This window comes from Plectrocnemia conspersa, unplaced genomic scaffold, assembly GCF_051122295.1.
Source record: "Plectrocnemia conspersa isolate PC_06_02 unplaced genomic scaffold, ASM5112229v1 ptg000001l, whole genome shotgun sequence".
NCBI classification, from domain to species: Eukaryota; Metazoa; Arthropoda; class Insecta; order Trichoptera; family Polycentropodidae; genus Plectrocnemia; species Plectrocnemia conspersa.
In genome coordinates this window covers 30,828,517-30,848,495 of record NW_028277165.1, presented here as the reverse complement: position 1 = coordinate 30,848,495, position 19,979 = coordinate 30,828,517, and the positions used below count along the sequence as shown (strand labels likewise).

Sequence of the window (19,979 nt, the reverse complement as noted above, 5' to 3'; positions counted from 1 at the left end):
CGTAAATTTAAATGACTGCACGTAATATTACGTAAGAGGACACGTCACGTATTACTTTGTACTCCTGTTTTATATTTATACAGGTAGTTTCATAAATATTTTTAACTGAGAGAATCATATTCAAAAATTTACCAGTGACGCTTTATTATATTGAAATTTTAAATAATATTATACAACCGATGCAAATTATTTTTGTATACTTCCAAATAATATGATAAATGATTTATAAATCATCCTGTATGTATACATAAACCCGTTGAAAAATAGTGTTTAGAACACTTTACTGTCTCGTACGTGTAAAAGGAACTTGGACCATCCAGTTTATGAAGATTATCAAAAGGAAAAAATGTATACAATGTAGAGAGTTTTGTGACACTGTTACTCCCTAGGCGCGTTTTTGAACCAATTTTCGTGGGTGCGTATGTCGTTTTTTTCCAGGAAAAACATATACATACATGTATGTTCGTACCACGAGTAATCCCTAGATGGTTTTAGGGTCGAGGGAAAATATGATAAAACTATTTTTAATAATTTACGGAACAATATCTGCGGTGTATCATTAAAAATACATCATGGCACGCGATCTCTTTAATTCAATTCCATAACAATAGTGCATTGTTAAGAGACGTAATAAATACGTTGTTTTTTTCAGGTTCAGATAATTCATTGTGCAAATCAAGCTTTTAATTATAATTATACAGGGTGAAAATAATTACAATATAGAAAAAATGTGTAATAGATTATTTAAATATTGTGATAATAATATAGTATATTGTAAATATCGTGTGAATTTTTAAATATGTTTGCCTTTTTTTGCATAAGTAAGTATTTATATGTTTATTTTTATAATATTTTTACTGACAAAATATTTTAAAACAATCCTGATTTATAAATTATGATAAATGTTTTTTACACTTTTTTAGTTTTGACTATAATTCTAAATTTTTTAAGCAGAAAAGTAATATCATACTTTATTTTATGTCCAGTCAGTCTTTCGTTGCATAATGTTTTTATCTAATGCAATAAAACGGAATAAACCCAATCTACAACTACTAAGTAAGTAATGGGGCACTAGACTGAAATCAGTAACTGTATTTTATTAATTAGTGAGAATAAAAATATATCAATATAAAATATTAATTATATGAAAACAGCTTAACACACACATATTTGTATGTTATAAAAAAATTAAAACTATAAAGAGCATTTACTTAAGCATTAACTATTTATCATTTTTATCCCAAAAATATAATTTAGATAAACATTATTCTTACTGATTTGAAACTAATAAAAAAGCACAGAAAGTCCACAGCTGCAGAATATAAATTTATACTTATAGCATAATTTTTTTTTATTTTTTTAATTATTTTGTTTATCAGATATCAAATGACAATTTGATTTTTCAAAACAAAAAAAGCAGCGATCTTTCGAAAAACATACATAACTACTTGTGATGTTTTTATACACAAATATTTAAAAAATAATACTAAATACTGTTCAATCCGACATTTTTACAACTTAAAATCCATAAATTTTCAGGGTCCATATGCAGGACTTATGTAGCTAAATTTTATTTAAATTATTTATCAATAATTTTAAAAAAAGTATAGAAAAAACTAATCAATAGTGATCGGTCGAAATTTTACTAATCTATTTAATTATTAAAACTAATATTAATTATCCCGTAATTACAAACATATTTCATTGAACGTATTGCAGTAGCACGTAATCGGTTGTCAGTACGTTGCTGTTCAGTTTTTTCAGTGGTTTTATTGCCATGTAATAAAATAGCACAGTTAACTTAGAAATAACAGATAGAATGAAACGTGCAAATGCCACGTCGCTACTATTCACTGTTTGGAAGGAGTTTTTGTGATGGACAGACACATATGTATTTTCAGTTTTATAATATACAATAATAATTTAGATCTTTCAAACAACTATAACAAAATTAAAAAACATATATTTGACTATTTTAGTTTTAACTATTATTTACCCCATATTTTTGCTTGGTTTTTAAGTAATTAAAAATCAGGTTCAAAATCTGTTTTTTCTGATAAATTTCTAAAATTAGTAAGCTTTGAATACTAACATTATAATATGGTCGATATAATTAAATAAATATACATAATGTGGCATATTCTCAATTTATTTGGAAACAATATTTAATTAAAATCTGCTAAAGTTCAACAAAAATATTAAAAGTAAAAATCATTATTTAAAACATTAATTTGTTTCGGTATCTCGTCGATTCAATATTTTGCATAATTCATAAATTTTATGTAGCAAAACTTGCGATGTTATCAAACTATTATTTATTATGAATGGAAAGTTACTTTAGAAAACTATATTTCTATTACAATTGTGCAAAGCTAACTGATTCATATTTAAAACAGCGTTTAAGATATTCGAAAAATGTTCAACTTAAAATTGTTAATTAAGAAACATTTTATTTTCAATAAAAATAAATTAGAAATCCAAAAGTACAGTCTTTAAATCTATGGCTTTTAACAGTTGTTTAAAATGTTTATTGGATATGTAGATCATTATAAATCCATTTTCATTATCTCTGGGGTCCAGACAAGAATTTAAAATTTCAATATTAATTTTAGAAAATAATAAAATCACTCTTTTACGACTCTTATAATAATTAAATAAATCAAATGTACTTCATTCTCTAATTTAAAACTATAGTTTCACAGAAGAATAATACAAAAAAATACCTTATCTGTAAAAAACAGAAAAATAATTTTATTAATTTTGTAGCAAGATAAATCTGTATAATGGCCATTTTATGTTATATGTATATATATTGTGTAATGATTTTAGATAATTAGGTTTATTTTATTTTGTTATATACTTATATATACATAACTAATAAACAGCATAAAAATGTTTATCATAGAAATAAATACACAAACTAATAAGTCTAATTGAAAATAAAAAAAAAGTCATTTTTTAAACTAAGATAATCAGACTATATTATAAAGTTTGTGTTAAAAATATGTTCTTTATCTAAGCATCTAAGCGTAAATAAATATCATCAAAGTTTTTAGTTGAAAAAATATAAAACAAAAAGCGCTTTATAGACAATTCTATGATATTCCATCGTCTTGGCAATAAATACCATATGTCAGTCTAGCGTAGTTTGTCATGAAAGTTTATGTTATTTCAACTCGAGTAACACTCTAATTAATTGTTAACGATATTTTACTTGCCTTAAGAATTCTCTCAAGGATAAACGTACGTCGTATATCAAACCTAGTAATATAATTATTACACGTATATATTTTTAGAAAATAAAGTTTCGGTACGAAATTGTAATTGCGTTCTCTTTTGGTTAGTGCTGCATTTTCAGGTGAAAAAGTAACCGCATCTGCCATTAACCCTAATGAGAGAGAGACACTTCCCAGCCTCTCAAACCAAGCGCTATAGAGGGCAAAAAACACTTTGGCGTCCATGGAAAACCTTAATTTTACTTCTCGTTTTACACGGGTGTAATTTAAGGTGAAGAAAGAAAAACTTGTACTAACGATCGATGATTATGACCTTTTTAATTATTATTTTAATATATATGGCTTTAAGATCAAATAAATAATGATATCATATAATACTAAAAAACCTAATTTATGATATTATGATATAAGAAGCATTTTATAGTACAAAGCGTTCAATATTTTAACATATTTACAGTATTAAAAAAAAACGTTATTTATATTGAAGATGAAATAATTAAAAATTATATAATATATAATACGGTAATTCATAAAAAAAATATATCATGAGCTTTTTCTGGCATTAGCAATTTTTTAAGATATCATATAAATGCAAAACTTTTATAGTAGCAATTTAAAAATATTATCGCTCTGTTGAGTAATGAAACCGTATTAAAAAAACACAGTGTAATCATAAAATCATTAATCTCAAATTATTTAAATTTTATACATGTATTTAATTAAGATAAGCGTAAAAATACAGCACGATTCTGTAAAGTAATCCACAGGGAAACATTTCAGGAAATATACGTAGCTTTGAGAGACTTTTAAAACCAATTTTTCGGATCGCAGTTTATTTTATTTAGTGGTTTAAAATTGTCGGATTAGTCTAGCGAAAATAATATAATACATGTGTGTATAAATATTTTTTTTAAGAAAAATATCGATTAAGTATTTAGATTGCTTATGGAAATATGCCATATAAACTTACTTAGGTAAATAGTTAACTAATAAATTACCGGCAAACTATCGAAACAGTTCAAGAGCTATTGTAAATTTAGCTAAAGCTTTTGTGTTAAGTTTGTTTGCACTAAAGCAACATTTCAAACAATGTTATAATCAGGTATCGATCGATGTATAATAAGTTACAAATTAATTTAAGCGTAGCACAATAAAAAGTTTTTAAATTCGACTTGTGTGACATTTTCCTGATTTATTTATGAGCGTTAAAAACTTTGCGAATATTTTTGTCGTAGAGACGTTTAGATGCAATGAAACTTCTTCGAATTATACTTTTAGGTCGTGAGCTTAAACAGACGCCCCGAGATGATCATTAAAGCTCGAATAGAGTGCTCGAAAAAAGAGCTTTCTAAAAGTGGAGCACGAGATTTTTTGCGATTCCTTTAATCCTGAACCGTTAGTGATCTAATCTAGTGTATAATTTAGAGTATGTATTATGTATATAAACCAACGTTTAACTAATATTCTAAGAGAAAAATATTATTAACAACGTCGTTTTACATATTAAAAAATATATAGCTCGACTTAAAAGTAAAGCTCGAGCGAATGGGAATTGGGTTTTACAAAACGTAATGAAAAAGTCTAAAATAAAATTATGAGTCGACGAAGAGAATCGAAAACATTTTGCAAAGGGTTTATGTCTGTATAAAAGAGAATTTAAACGTAGGTAAATATAAAATACGGATTTTTTAACGAAACCCATTATAGAAAACGTTTTTATCAAATGTACTCAGACAGAAAATATCGCTATTTTTATTACAATAATATTTGTAATAATATGCTACATTTTTTTTAATCTTATCAGGCAGATCTCTGATTTTAACTTAAATAATATAATAACCGACTCTTAAAGCATTCCATTGACAAATCAGCGGAATGAAGGCGGTTCTTTATCTGATTTTACCCACAAAAATACAAATTAACATAAATATATCAAGATCAATATTATCAGGTTACTTTTATTTTTATATAATATAAGGTAATATTTTAGAATGTTTATTACATATTATACAAATATTGATATTATAATAGTTAGTTGTGTATTAAGTTATTTTTACAACGTGCGCATAAGCTTTAATAAAAACACAGTTTGATGTGGGATGTCAACAAATATTGGTGGTGTGTTTATTTCTAGCATAAAAGGCTATTTTAATACACTAGGTCTGAATTATATTTTCCCATTGTTTTAACAATAATAGTATTGCTAAATATCAACAGAAAACTTCAAGTTAAAACGTTAAAATAAAAAAGACTTTATCGGTATTTCTACATTTTGAAAATTTTACAATATTATTATTTATTATTAGTAATATAAATTTATTCTTTGCATTACAAAAATGTATTATATTTACAATTATTTTTATGAAATAATATGAACCATCTAAGACTTAAAAGGATCTAGCATACAAATTATATAACTTCAAGCAACAATATAATTGTAAGCTCAATGATGTTATTAACTTTACAGAATAGATAATGTCAATAAAATTAATTTATTTTGCAACTTGAAATGGCTAATAATTGACAAAAATACTCACTAAAATATAAATATTTTTTGCACCAATTGCGTTTATTACTCCCACGCGAAACAATTTTGGAACGAGCTTTAACGTCCGATATAATCGAAAGCTCGTTTCCAGTGCCCACGTGTGCTCAATTAAAAATCGCATAAATCCTTTGACTGTTTCATTATCAATTTTTGACTCTTCCGCCACAATACCCAAAGGCATCGTTAAAATATTTCTACCTGTTTTCCGACAACCAATTTTAATATTCATGAAAGTTTTTCGGCTTGTGTATGTGTGTAGAATTTAATGTCAAAGCAATCAGTGGCAAAAGCCATAGGGTATTTTTCGATTAAAATGGAATATAGAAGTCAATATCAATTTGATACACGTCTTATATACTGCCGTTCAGCATTGTGTATTTACAAAGGGCGAAGAAATCCAATACAATGTCCCTTTGGGGTAGAATTCATTTTAAAAGCATTCCTTCACAATTGAGCCTTAGCTCTCTGATCTTTATTGAATGCATGTATTTTTATGTACTGTATATTAAGTTCAACACGCGATAAGTAAAAAAATGCTATGAATATTTTAAAAAATAAAAACTTTTCATAAAACATTTCAATTTGTTTAACGACTTTATTGTTTTATACATGTGGTATATTTATTTGTGTTGAAAAGTTTCTGAAAGTAGGCGAACAGTATTAAAGTTTTGTCATTATGTGGGTAAAGAAATATGGCCGCAGAAATAGCAATCACGGAAAGTTCCGTAAATAACCTGTTATCATAATCAATAATCGCTCGGTGAGAGAATGTTTATTTTTATTTTGTTTAACTGCGATTTTTGTATATAAAGTGTATTATTTTATATTTTTAATGACATGTCTACATAATAAATTGTAGATTCGATATGAAAACGTGACTAAAGCACTAAAATTATAATTTAAAAGCATCTATTTTGTAGCAAATAAATCACACTAAATTTGCATTCAAAAGTGATTCGTGCAAATTATACTTTTAAATTAGCATACACAAGGAGGGTCCGTAAAGAAAGAAAAATTATGTAAAAGACACAACTATAAATTAAAAATTCATAAGAATATTTTATACTGACATATTTATAAAACACAACACATGAGCCGATGACTTTGAAAGTGGGGCAAGTCCTTTTTGTTAAAAAAAAAGTTTAAAAAATACCTTTTTTTTTCACTTTGACACAACTAAAAATTGTTATTTTAACTTTAATAAAAGTATATGCTAAGCATAAAAATTATATATGTTATATAATTCTGTGAATGCTATTTACAACATTGAAGCTTGTTTTATATAACATTCTTACGTACGCACATATAATACAACAAAAGAAAAAGCTTTGTCGTGTCATGAAAATATATCTTTTTTGTAATAACATCGTTATCATAAATAATACGTGTTATGATATTTTTTTAAAAACGCGAGTGACAAAGCTGTTAGTTTTTTTACACACTAAAACATTTTTTATGCAGCTTTTACGACTTAGAGAGTATAGACAATATTGTCATTCGAACGAGTTATAATCTTATTTTTTCATTTCATTTATTAGGTTATAAGGGTCGTTGTATTCTCCTCCATGTTTGCCGGCCTCGGGCCCTGGTTAAATTTTCGCCAACGGTAACATTCGTACCAGGAAATAAATTACTACGTTTTCTGTTCGACTTATCGCGTATTGGAGCTTATCAATCTTTTTCTACTTCTGTAACCCTTCAAAGCTAGCGACCTATGTGTGTTAAAAGACTGAATAAATTACGCCAATGTCTACTGTGCTATAGAATTACACACGGCTTACTGGTGACAACCCCGGGGCAATTAATTATTTGCGGCGCTCTCATAGATCTTACAGGGTTAAATATTCCAGAACGGTCTATTGTGATAGGAAAAGCTCGGATACTCTATGTGTGTGAAATTAATAGTATTATGTATGAATGCGTTCATTAGTAACGTTACCTGTCGAAAGCTTTTGTGGATTTTATTAATTTATTTATTGTATACAATATGAATACTTTAGGCAGAGATGTTCATTAAATGGGCGATAATAACAAAGTAAAGGTACTAAAGTTTTAAATTTAATTAAGCACATTGATGCCATTTATATATCATCAAAATTAATAAAATAATTTAGATATATTAATATTAGATATTTTTAAACCCATAAGCTTTATTCTGCTTGTAAAATATAACTATTATTTTTTTAAATATTGTTTTCAAACTATTTTGATAATATGATTTAATTAATTTTGCTATATTAATATGCATTAAAAGTTAATGTTAAATTACATATGTATTAAAAGTATCGGTAGCTATGTTTTTACAATTTTTTAGCAAAATTTTTGCTGTAACGAAACAATAATATATCATTGCAAATTAAATTTTAATCAAATTTTATTTTATATTAAAAAAATAGTTTTAGTTATACTATGGGGTTTTAAGCACCTGCAAAAATTTCGTATAATTTAAAGAATATTTAAGCAAACGAAAAAAAAAACAAAAGGATCGAATGGCCACACATAATAGAAGAGAAACCTCGTGACTAAGAAACTACGTTAATAGTACACGAACCACCTATTAGCACATTCGTCCCGAAACCTAACACATAAAAAAATACTCTTTGTTTGGAATGAATGCGCGATAGACAATACGTTTTACCCATATCATAATACTATTGTAATTCTAGCTTATGCTAACCAATCGCCGGTATGGCAATCTAGGCCGTTTCTGTTTTAAGGCGTAAATAAATTGTATGACTTTGTTCAAAAACGATGCAATTGGCCCGCAAATAACCTTATCTGTGATTCGCCAGAGCTGTCTCGAATCAGCACAATAAAAGATATGCCTCTTTGTAATAGGCAGGAAAGAAGTGACTGAGCTACAACCAGAGACGCCAAGAGCAAATCCGGGCTCTGGGAAATTCCGGGCCTAATGACAAAAATAGCATTTTATGTATATTTTACTGTCGTAATGTAGTTTCTTAAATAAATAATATTAGATACAAGTTATAAATAATCATAGTTTATGCGAAATATTTTAATTAGGCATAAAAATGATTAAAAATATATTGGCATAATATTTATCTGAAAATAGTCTTTGCTGCTCAGTGTTACCAGTACAAGTCAAAAGCAATAAAATCGTGCCATCGCGGTAAAAATTTTCGATTATCAAACGTTTATATTATGACATTTTATAATAATATTACAAGTGAGAATCGAATAAAGTACGTCTAAAGCGAATTATGCCCAAAAGGAGAGTGCATAAAACAATTATCACTTCTCAGAAGGCAAAAATTCACGTCAAAAGCAATAAAATCGTGCCGTCGCTGTCGCAATTTTAATGCTTTTGACGTGAATTTTTGCCTTCTAAGAAGTGAAAATGGTTTTTGCGCTCTCCTATTGACCAAAATTTAGTTTGAAAATACTTTGATCAGCCCTCTTATATTAGAAGTCCATAGTAATATCGGTAAAGATAGCTAGCATAGAGTAACATCGAAATGCAGATAAATTATGGAGCAATATGTGAGATACGATGTCTGTCGGTACTTATTCTTCCGCTTATTTTCCACTGAGAAATAAGTTGCCTTAGTTTTTATTTTAGACCTGACGTAATGAAAGTTCTAAAACTATAATTATGTTTGGGTTTGAACAGCAAATGAACGTTTCGCAACTGTTTCGCAATTGAGCTTCATTGCTAGTTGAAATATATGTATATCTACTGGTGGAAATATATTTGGACTTTACTAGTGAAAATATAACTTCACCTAAAAATACACATTCACTGTAAGATTTATACATCACATGTGCATAAATAAACAAGTATGTAAATACATATACTACTACATATAGAAAAATTGAAATCATATAATTGTATAATACTAGCACCTTCCATATAATTTATACATTCACTGCTAAAAATATATATTTACTAGTGAAAATGTATTTCGATATTATTTTACTGAAATGACATATTTAAAAAATATTTAAGTCGGTTTTCATGCTATGATTTTTTTCCAGAACGGGCCCCGGAAATTTGTCCCATCCCCCCCTGCCTTTCGGCAAACCTGGTTACAACAGCAGAGACACTACATTGCCATGTGACACATCAGCGTCCCAAAAAATCACAGCCGACATTAATACAACTTGACATGCCAGCGACTTAAATTGAATTTAAATATGTTTTTAAATTAACTTTTACCGGCTGTAACTGTAAAGTTACACGCCCTTCGACTACAAAACCATAAAATATAATTATTTGAAGCCTAGTATTTTAAAATATTATAAAAAATTTAATTTAAACACTTTTGCATTATTAAAATATAAAAAAATATAAATAATTGTATTACATTGCAAATAATTGCAATTATTATTAAAATAATATTTATATAATTATTATTCATTTTGTGAGGATAAGTATTTTATGAAGAACTAATATTAGTTGCATATATTGGCATAGTTATAGACTTTTGATTTTTTTTTTAAATCAGTAGAAAAATCATTATGTAGCAAATTATTAATTCTAAAATATTTTTTTATGAATGTTAACGTTTACTATCAAGATGTTGGTTTAGAATTTTCAATAAATATTTTTTGCGAAATTATAATATATATTGTATTTGATAACTCTATATAAGCTAAATATAATTTAGGAATAACGAGCTAAATCAACACTTCAAAACTTATACAAGTTTACACGTGAATAACATACATATGTAACGTTAAAACTGCATTCCATATTTGCAGACATGCATTTTGCCCTTTTAACCGAGCAAAACGCTTCGCCTCGTCAAATTTAATAATATACATTTTCGAATTTTCTAACGTAAAGGAAAATCCATTTCTAAATTGTCATGGCCTCGAGCGAACGACTATACTCGCATAAATATACATTTGTATCACTTTACTACAACTATATGCGTATAAGAGGAAGACGACCCGTAGTCTGGAAATCTACATAACTTGTAAATGTACATACGTTACTTTTTTTATATATTGTAATCAGATCGCATAAATAAATACTTTATGTATTTTAACGTTATCGAATTTGCTATATTTATTAATACAATGTAGTAACTAAATATAAAAAAAGCTTTCAAAGAAAAACATTTTAGGGTGAAATATTTATTAATATAAAATCAAAATAGCAATGCTTGGATTTTAATATAAAATAAATATTCGGTAATAGTATTTCATTTCACGTGTTATTTTACCTTGAAGGTTAATATTAAAATAATACTTGGAAAGCAATTTAATTTATAAATATCAGATTTAATAGTTAAATATATCTAGTAATAACAAAAATCTAGTGTATGAAATAATTTGGTGTTTCACATAGATTTTCAATGTCAGAGATCCTTAAATCAAATTTTATATTAATAACAGAGTGAAAATACTTTAATCTCATTAAGATGTGATTTATTAGAAATGAGTAAAATTAATAACTAATACAATATTTTAATATGCACTTTACGGATACTTCAATTTATAATAAATATTTATGTACTCTTTTTATATAAGGTTGTTCATCAAATATTGTGAGAGTTGTTTTTGCTATTTCCAAGTCCCAATTGTATACATGTGATGTGTTTTTTTCTCTCAAGGTTGACTTTTTCATCGGTGAAACCCAAAAAATATGCTTTTTGCTCGTTACATCTTAGCCACAAAGATATATTTGATAGACAAAAAATACATACCAGCCGTTTCGTCTTTCTTATTTATTTTACAAATTGTAAAAGTAAAGTATACGCTATCGATCCTATGACTCGGCACGGTTAGTATTTACAGGCAATTTGTCATTATAGCGTCATTAACTTTTCCCCTTGGTCACATCCATTGAAATTTGTCAGTTGTGATTCATATCACAACTGACTGTTGATTAATAATGAACAAATTGTACTACAACCTTGAGTTTCGTTTATTCGGTTATTTGCATACTTTATACACGAACATACGTGAATGAATTAGTATATTGTGATATATTTAATACATTATTTAAATCAACGATGGTATCAGTAAAAGGCGAAGGTTTAGAACCACCAAAAAAATATTACATACCACACACACCAAATTATTTTAATAATATCGCACCCACTAAAAAATAAATTAGTATATTATTAATTAATAAACAGTGTAATTATTTCATTGAATAAATTGAAAAATATTTTTATAGGCAGTTAATTAGAAATAATATTTAATTATTTTTACATTCCTGATATGTGGGCATTAAACTATAAACACTAATTTTATGTGTTTATTAAATATAACAGACGTTAGTGTAAGACATTATTATCGTATTCAACAATACTTAACTAAACAATGTATGTTCTATACAATGTATATGTTTTTTTAAATAATTGTGTACAGTGTACATATATGTATATTTTTTTTTAACAATTATGTACAATATATATGTTTTTTTAAATTATTGTGTACAATGTATATGTTTTTTTTAAATATTTGTATTTTAATAATTATTTCTCCTGCCGTTTTGATTACTATTGTACATTAAATAAATGTATGAATGCATCTGTTTTATAAAAATTATTTGCAAGCAATTCAGAGGTACTATAATTTATAATTACTGTAAATTTCTGTTCCTATGTATACATGATGACACGACTCTAGATATTCATAATGCAATATCAACATTTTTTAGCGCATGATATTTAATTTTTATTAGTATTCGTAATATTTAATGTACATGTATATAAAAAAATCTAATTATCTTTAGCATAAGAAATTTAATTGCTCTGTTTGGTTACTCAATGAATAGTAAATATTTATATGATCAATTTTTCTTTTGCATAATAATTAATCATTAAATTAAATTTTATTCATAACCCAATTTTCTAATAAATCTACTTTAAAATAACTGCAATATAATATTTAATTTGCAATATAAACGACTAAACGTAAATAATAGATTCTCTAGTTACGTAACTTTCACTGTAAAATGTCTAGCCATTATTTATTTCTGTTTTAATGCATACAAAAAAGGACGATATAAATAATGGCAATATCAAAAATATCGCATACATATATTGTATATCAATTACATAAATATAGCACCACTGTCTTACCCTACATCTATTCCTCATGCTTAGTATTTTGCTATTTTTAGAATAAATTTACTGTAAAATATATAAATATTAGATATGTGACACTAAAAACAAATCTTCACAGAAAAAATATAGTTAAAAAAACAACAATTGATTGTATATATTAGAAAATATATTATATAAATCACATCTTTCTAGTATCCTGCTGATTTAATTAAGAATTTCGTTTTTTTTTGTGGCGGCCAACATGTGTCACACAAACATTTTTAATGGAATCTTAATAGCTGAAAAAATTGATTAGACTTATGCAGCAATTGTTATTTTGATTAATCATATAAACTGCTAATATTTTTTCTGAACTCTCCACTATGAGAAACAAGCCAAAACGGGCAGTATATGCTTGCAAAAGTCACAATTAAAACACTCTTGAGGTAGGATGTAAAAGTCGGGTTTTGCGCCGGGGCTCTGCCCTTGGCCGGTTCAAGTGATCAGGCTTCGGCAACACTCGTTATTTTGATCAGTCATATAAACTTCTAATATTTTTTTAAACACTTCACTATGAGAAACAAGCATAAACGGACAGTATGTGCCTGCAAAAGTCGCAACTAAAACACGCGTGAAGGAGGATGTAAAAATCGGCTTTTCCACCGGGGCTCTGCCCTTGCCAGTTAAACCCTAAAAACCGCATTTAATCGGTCAAAACTGTAGCAACAGGGACTGCGCCGCTAGATGGGCATGCCTACTAAAGTCCTTTTCAATTCCTAAATTCTTTAGATGTATTTATAAATACTAAAATAATCTTATTAATTATAAAACTGTTCACATTGTACAGTCATTTTTATTTATTTTCAATTACATGTTTTTATTGATTATCATTTTAAACATGCAAAACATACAAAAAGTAATAAATAGTTTCACGATATATTTGAGACTTTGTGCTTTTACAACTTTCTGATAGGCTTTGTAGACAATAAATTGAATGTCGCTTTAAATAAAAATTAATTAAGGATTAATGCACAATACTAAAAAGCTATACGGCATTTTATTAGCTGCTAAAGGTATATCTTTAGGAGATTCGCGTTTTCTCTAGTCTAATAATAACTTTTGTAGTAATCATAAACTTGCATAGTATCATCAGAAAAGAGAAGCCACAAAAAATACTAAAATGCTGAACCAAAATATGAGAGCCTCTCAGTATTTTATATTGACTTTTTTCTTCACCCTTATATAAGAAGTAATCATATTTTATATCTAATAATAACTTATACACATTTCATATGAAAAATAATATAATTAATGAAAAGTCAAAATACTGATATTAAAAATATTATAAAGTATACACACTTCTAATTTAGTATTAGTTTTCTTGAAAACATATATATATATATATATATATATATATATATATATATATATATATATATATATATATATATATATATATATATATATATATATATATATATATATATATATATATATATATATATATATATATATATATATATATATATATATATATATATATATATATATATATATATATATATATATATATATATATATATATATATATATATATATATATATATATATATATATATATATATATATATATATATATATATATATATATATATATATATATATATATATATATATATATATATAATATTGGTTTTATGAAAAGTTTACTCTACAAGTTAAAATCGATAATACTTATATTTAACCCTTGTGTTTTCATTTTAATAATAGGCCATTTGGGTGTTTTCTAATTAATTACAATATTTTATTATTATTTTACAACAATTTTGCGTAAGCTATTGTAAATAATATTTTACATTTTTTTTTTATATAAATATATACAATAAAATATATAGCTTCATATACTTATCATTTTATGTTTATTGAACTCTTTGATATTTGATATTTTGACAACTTTCAATATATAAACTCCTAATTAATTTTCTATTATATTTAAAAATGGAAAACTCTCTGATAATAATATTAATTTAGATCACTTAACTTAACGCAATTTAGTATTATTTTAATACAAATAACACATTATATTACAAACAAATAAAATATTAACATTTTCATTAGATAAATTTTAAACGGTTAACCGAATTTGACCCTGTTCAGTATAACAAATTGAAAAAAATTCTAATATATAATAGAACCCAAAACACACCTGAGCTTTTCCATCTGTGCTAGATCGAACCACCTTTGCCCTTAAGCTCGCGAAGCGATCGGGTCGTGTAAGGGTGTGGGTTCGAACCCCGATACGGCTTAAAAAAAATCAATTTACTGAAAATGTATTTCTACGTCATCTCTCAAATGCCTAACATGCCCAAGTGCAGAGTTGAATAAACGGCTAATCAAATGTAATCCTGCTGGGGCCCAGCCTCGGCCGAATGTCACACTCATAAACCGATTGAAGCAGATCACTTCCTTTCAATTGTGTTGCCACACCAATTGAAGAAGGAAAGACGCCGATCGTCCAACATCGAGGTTACCACTGCGACACCAAGTATGCCGTACGTGGCGAATCTCACTTGCAACTAATACCATTGTGTGAAAATACATATTAGGCCGCGCAGCAATAATTTTCTCCAATTTATGCTTTAATAATTGAATTTTTGAAAGATAAAATTAATATAAATTAACAACTGTTTTGTACTTTTTTGCCACAATTTTTTTATTATTGAGTTTGGTAGCATTTAGATTTTCAATATGAGATCTCGTATTTTGTCTTTGAATTCTATTTTTATAATATAATACAATACGCAGTATATATTTGATTTATTTATAAATTAGTTTGCGCTTGATTTTTAATATGGAAAATAATCATTAATAATACAGTAGTGAGTTAAATATGCTTAGGTAATTAATTTTGTTTTTTTTTACCAAAAAGACATATAATTCAAAAATTTCCAATATTTTTTCAACACTGATAGCAATAGTTGTATTAAATAATTCATAATACAATCTACTCGTTCCCACATAACAAAAATAAACTATCTATTATGAGAAATCAGAACATATTTTTATATATAACCAAGTTTATTTTTAGCGCAATAATTTATTTAGGAACTTAAGCTTTGCTGTATATAATGGTAAGAAATTAGTGTTCATAATTCAACTTTACAACATCAATATTTACTAATAGTAAAGCAAAACTATACCAATATTAAATAATAAATATTGTACACAAATTTTAATTATGTACTTCAAGTATTGATACATTTAACGTTGAGTTCAAAATTTAGTCTTTTATTAAAGATATTTACTTTAAAATAAAAAATAAAAATATAGTGAAAAATGATACTAATTCTTTATTTTCAATTATATTTTATGCATTACTTTTGATGGTTTTTTGAAGGAAAAAGATATTCGCAAAAGTTCAGTTTTTATTTCATGATAATTTTTACTGTAAATATTTTAAAAAATTTAGTATTTTTTTTCCTCATACATATATTTATAAAATATGTAATTTAATATAAAACCAAAAACTATGTTTGATAAAAACAAACGTTTTAATTTTATGTTGGAATAAAACACTTTATTAAAATGAATCCCATTAAAATCTCTGATAAATTCGTTAGCTAATCTAATCTGCCATATTATTTAAAAATAGCAGCTATGCGAAAAATCTAAAAAAAAATAACTGTGCTACAAAATTAAGAAGGTAAAACATGCTTAAAATTAGAGACTTTTTTTCTGGAGTTTGATGATATAATCATGAAACTTATAATAAAAATATTTTATATAATTTGGTTACTAAATCTGGTTTTGCTATTTTTTTAATGACGACTGTTTAAAACATAAAAATGTTTTAGGGGGAAAATCAAACTTAAATGAAAAATTTAAAAGTATGTTTAACTGCCATAGTTTTGCTGTATTTTTACAACAACATTTACATCATTTAACTTGTTTTTATAATAGCTTTTGTAAATATATCGACAAGCTCGTTAATCTAACTAAACCGCTGTCTTATTTTAAAATATCGTTAAAAAAGTATTTAAAAATTAAAATGAAATAATATATAATAAACTTGAAATAAGAAAAAAACAGAAATGTACCTAATTCTTACGAATTTGACAAGACGGAAATTTAGATTCAAATTTAATTTATTTGCTTTAAGAAATCTGGATTTTTAGTAATTGTTATGGGACTATGCTTATTTATATAATAATGTTTAGTTTAATATTGTAAATATTTAGATAAATTTAAAATATTGTTTATGAGAGGAAAAGTTTTTTTTTCATTAAGTTTCAATAATTTTTTAAACGCTTCAATACTTTATACTTATAATGCCCTGTATTTATGATTTAAAAATAATTAAAAAACAGACTTAGATTTTCATTTAATTTTAAATAGTTAGGTTTTAGTCAGTTAACTAAACTTTACAATATATTTTTTAAATTTAGTTGACTGACTAAACAAAACTAAATTAAAATTTGTATAGTTTTGTTGCAAATAAAGTTGATAATATAACGCAATAAAAATATATACTAAAATTGTTAGTTTAAAGTTAGGCTACATTCAATCAATCTTTATGTTTTACAAAAATAAATATAAATTAATAAATATTCCTTTTTATTGTTATATTTGTTAATGAATATATCTTTGGATATAAATTGTTAATTTACAATAAAATATACTTGTTTTAATAATAAAAGGATAAAATAGAGTTAGATCTAAACTTTTATTTCATATCTCAGTATTTTGTCAGTTCTATTATTTCATCTATCGATTTTCTGTGTTTATTGCCATTTTCTATCAATAATAAGTAATAAATGTTATGAAACATATTATATAACAACGAAAAACATAATTTAGTTAAGAATTTGAATTTTCAGTTCAAGTTCAATTTAGGCAAAAATATTCCAAAATTAATAGAAGACTTAAATTTCAAGTTAAATTAGGCTAACTGCTTTCTAACAAAATTGTTCCATTTAATGTTTTTTGTACAATTTTGAAAGTAAATTTAATATATTAATTTAATATTTTTTATAAAATTATAAATAGCAATAATAAAGATATACAATTTTGAGCGGTATCGCCGTACATGTACGGCGGTTGATATTTCACTGTGTTGATATATAGTAATAATATGTTATAATTTGATACAAAAATATTAAAATCCTCTGAATTGATATAAAAAAATTTACAAAAGCCGAAAAATATGAGATATAAATTAACGAAATTGAATATTAGCAAAATGTTAAAATAAATTATTAAAACACAGTTATACAATAATAATAAATACGGATATGTTTTCCTTAATATTCTATAAATGCAATTTAAATAATATTAAATCAATAACAACAAAAATAAATAAAACGTAAAATTAATTCACTTCCAGATGTATATTAACAAATTAACAAATATGTTTAAATTAACTCACTTCTCAAAGGGTTAATATTACTACATTTATAAATAACTAAAAATCGTATCTTCTGACTTTGAGCAGTTAATCTTTAAAGCCTCTAAAATATTTCAAGAAAAACTTAATTAACTTTGGTCTTTCAAAAAAATTTCAGTTGAAAATGGATTATCTACTAGTCTGAATTTTGTATAAAATATCATAGATTATGAATAGTAAGCTGATTTATTTTGCATATAGCAATTATAATAAATTAGTTCCATCAACCGTTAAATTTGGATTTGCATACAGATTAATGATCTGATTGTATCGTAGCATAATAAATGTAATAAATAAATCATATTAAAATTGTTTCGCGATGCTATCGATAAATTTGAGTAAATAGTTTTTCAGTTATTAATATTGAAAATAATCATATATGAACGACACATATTTATCTCGAATATCAAAGACTAATACATACCACCAAAACCACCACAACTTCTCCGACGCACTATGTTTAATACTTATTTTTATAATCCTATTATCTTCAAAGTCATTTTCATTATCATCGCCGGTTTATATACGTTCATTAACTTTTGATTGTGAGCGCGTAACGCCAAAGTTAACCTCTTTTTGAAGCACTAATTCACTATTATATTACACTATTTTTTTAACGTGTCCAATTGAATGGATATGCGACGTGTCTGTTAATTCGCATTACTTGCGATGGTCCCTTGGGATCAATGTGGACCTCAACGCGACTCCGGATCAACTATTGCGTCGATTTCGGACCTCACGCGCGCCTCCCACTTCTTCTCTGAACATACTAGTAGTTCCTGTGAGGTGAAAAGATACGCGCCTAAACTTATTACGCGGTTACAGCTCTTGAAGTCTTCTGTCAAACAGCAAAATAATGCGAGCATATTTTTTGTGGTGGCGTCGTGAATAAGTAATGCGTAGGAGAAGAAAAGTGGAAAATTATGGTCGGGAAATAAAAAATAGCATACGCAAGATATTGAATTATGAATATGAGAGACATTTTTTAATATTATTATATATTTAAAGGAAGATCTTAAATTAAAATCTTAACTGACTGTTATTATGTCAACGTATCAAATCACCATATTAAATTTTATATTACATCAATATTGCTTATTATATTCGATTATCGGTAAAGTTATAATTGGCAATTATAAGGAGAGGTTTCGTTTGATATTTTAACGGTTATTATGCTATTCATGTATATTATAAAAAAACTTTATCTTTAATTAATTTTTGCTATTCCAAGCAAATATTGTTATTAGAATACTTTTTTATTGATATTTAATTAATTTAAAGACGAGTTTATTAGTAACATGCAATTATGTTTCTCCTAAAAAACAGCTTGTCAGTATACTTTTGTTCCATTTTAAGACAATAAATAATCTATTAGGAAACATTCCATATTGTGCAAAAACACTTTGTATTGTTTGCTTTAATTGAATATTTTGCTTTTGAAACCATATAAGCTTTCGGTTACTGTGAAACGATATTTATACTTTAGCTTTATTCAAAAAATCTAACAGCATTACAAAACACATCCTTTAGAATTCTTGTCAGTCGCGTATTAAATTATGCTATACGAAAACAAGCATACATTATAATGCGAAAAATGCGATGACTCATCCGTTTGAGCTTTCCATTCTCATCAATCATCCACGAATTTGTTTGATAATATTATATACCAAATTTGATACATAATATACAGCAAATACGTCTTTATAACACAGAAATATATATATGAAACA

The 19,979-nt window shown here is 25.8% G+C and overlaps 1 protein-coding gene across 1 annotated transcript in view; it reads right to left on the bottom strand.

Annotated features, from left to right (window-relative positions):
• Nucleotides 1-19,020, bottom strand: part of LOC148239586 (uncharacterized) — a 53,053-nt gene extending 34,033 nt beyond the window's left edge. The window contains exon 1 of the mRNA XM_088190428.1: nt 18,674-19,020. The gene's annotated coding sequence lies outside the window, so the exon portion shown is untranslated. The remainder of the gene's footprint in view (nt 1-18,673) is intronic.
• Nucleotides 19,021-19,979: the final 959 nt, after the last annotated feature.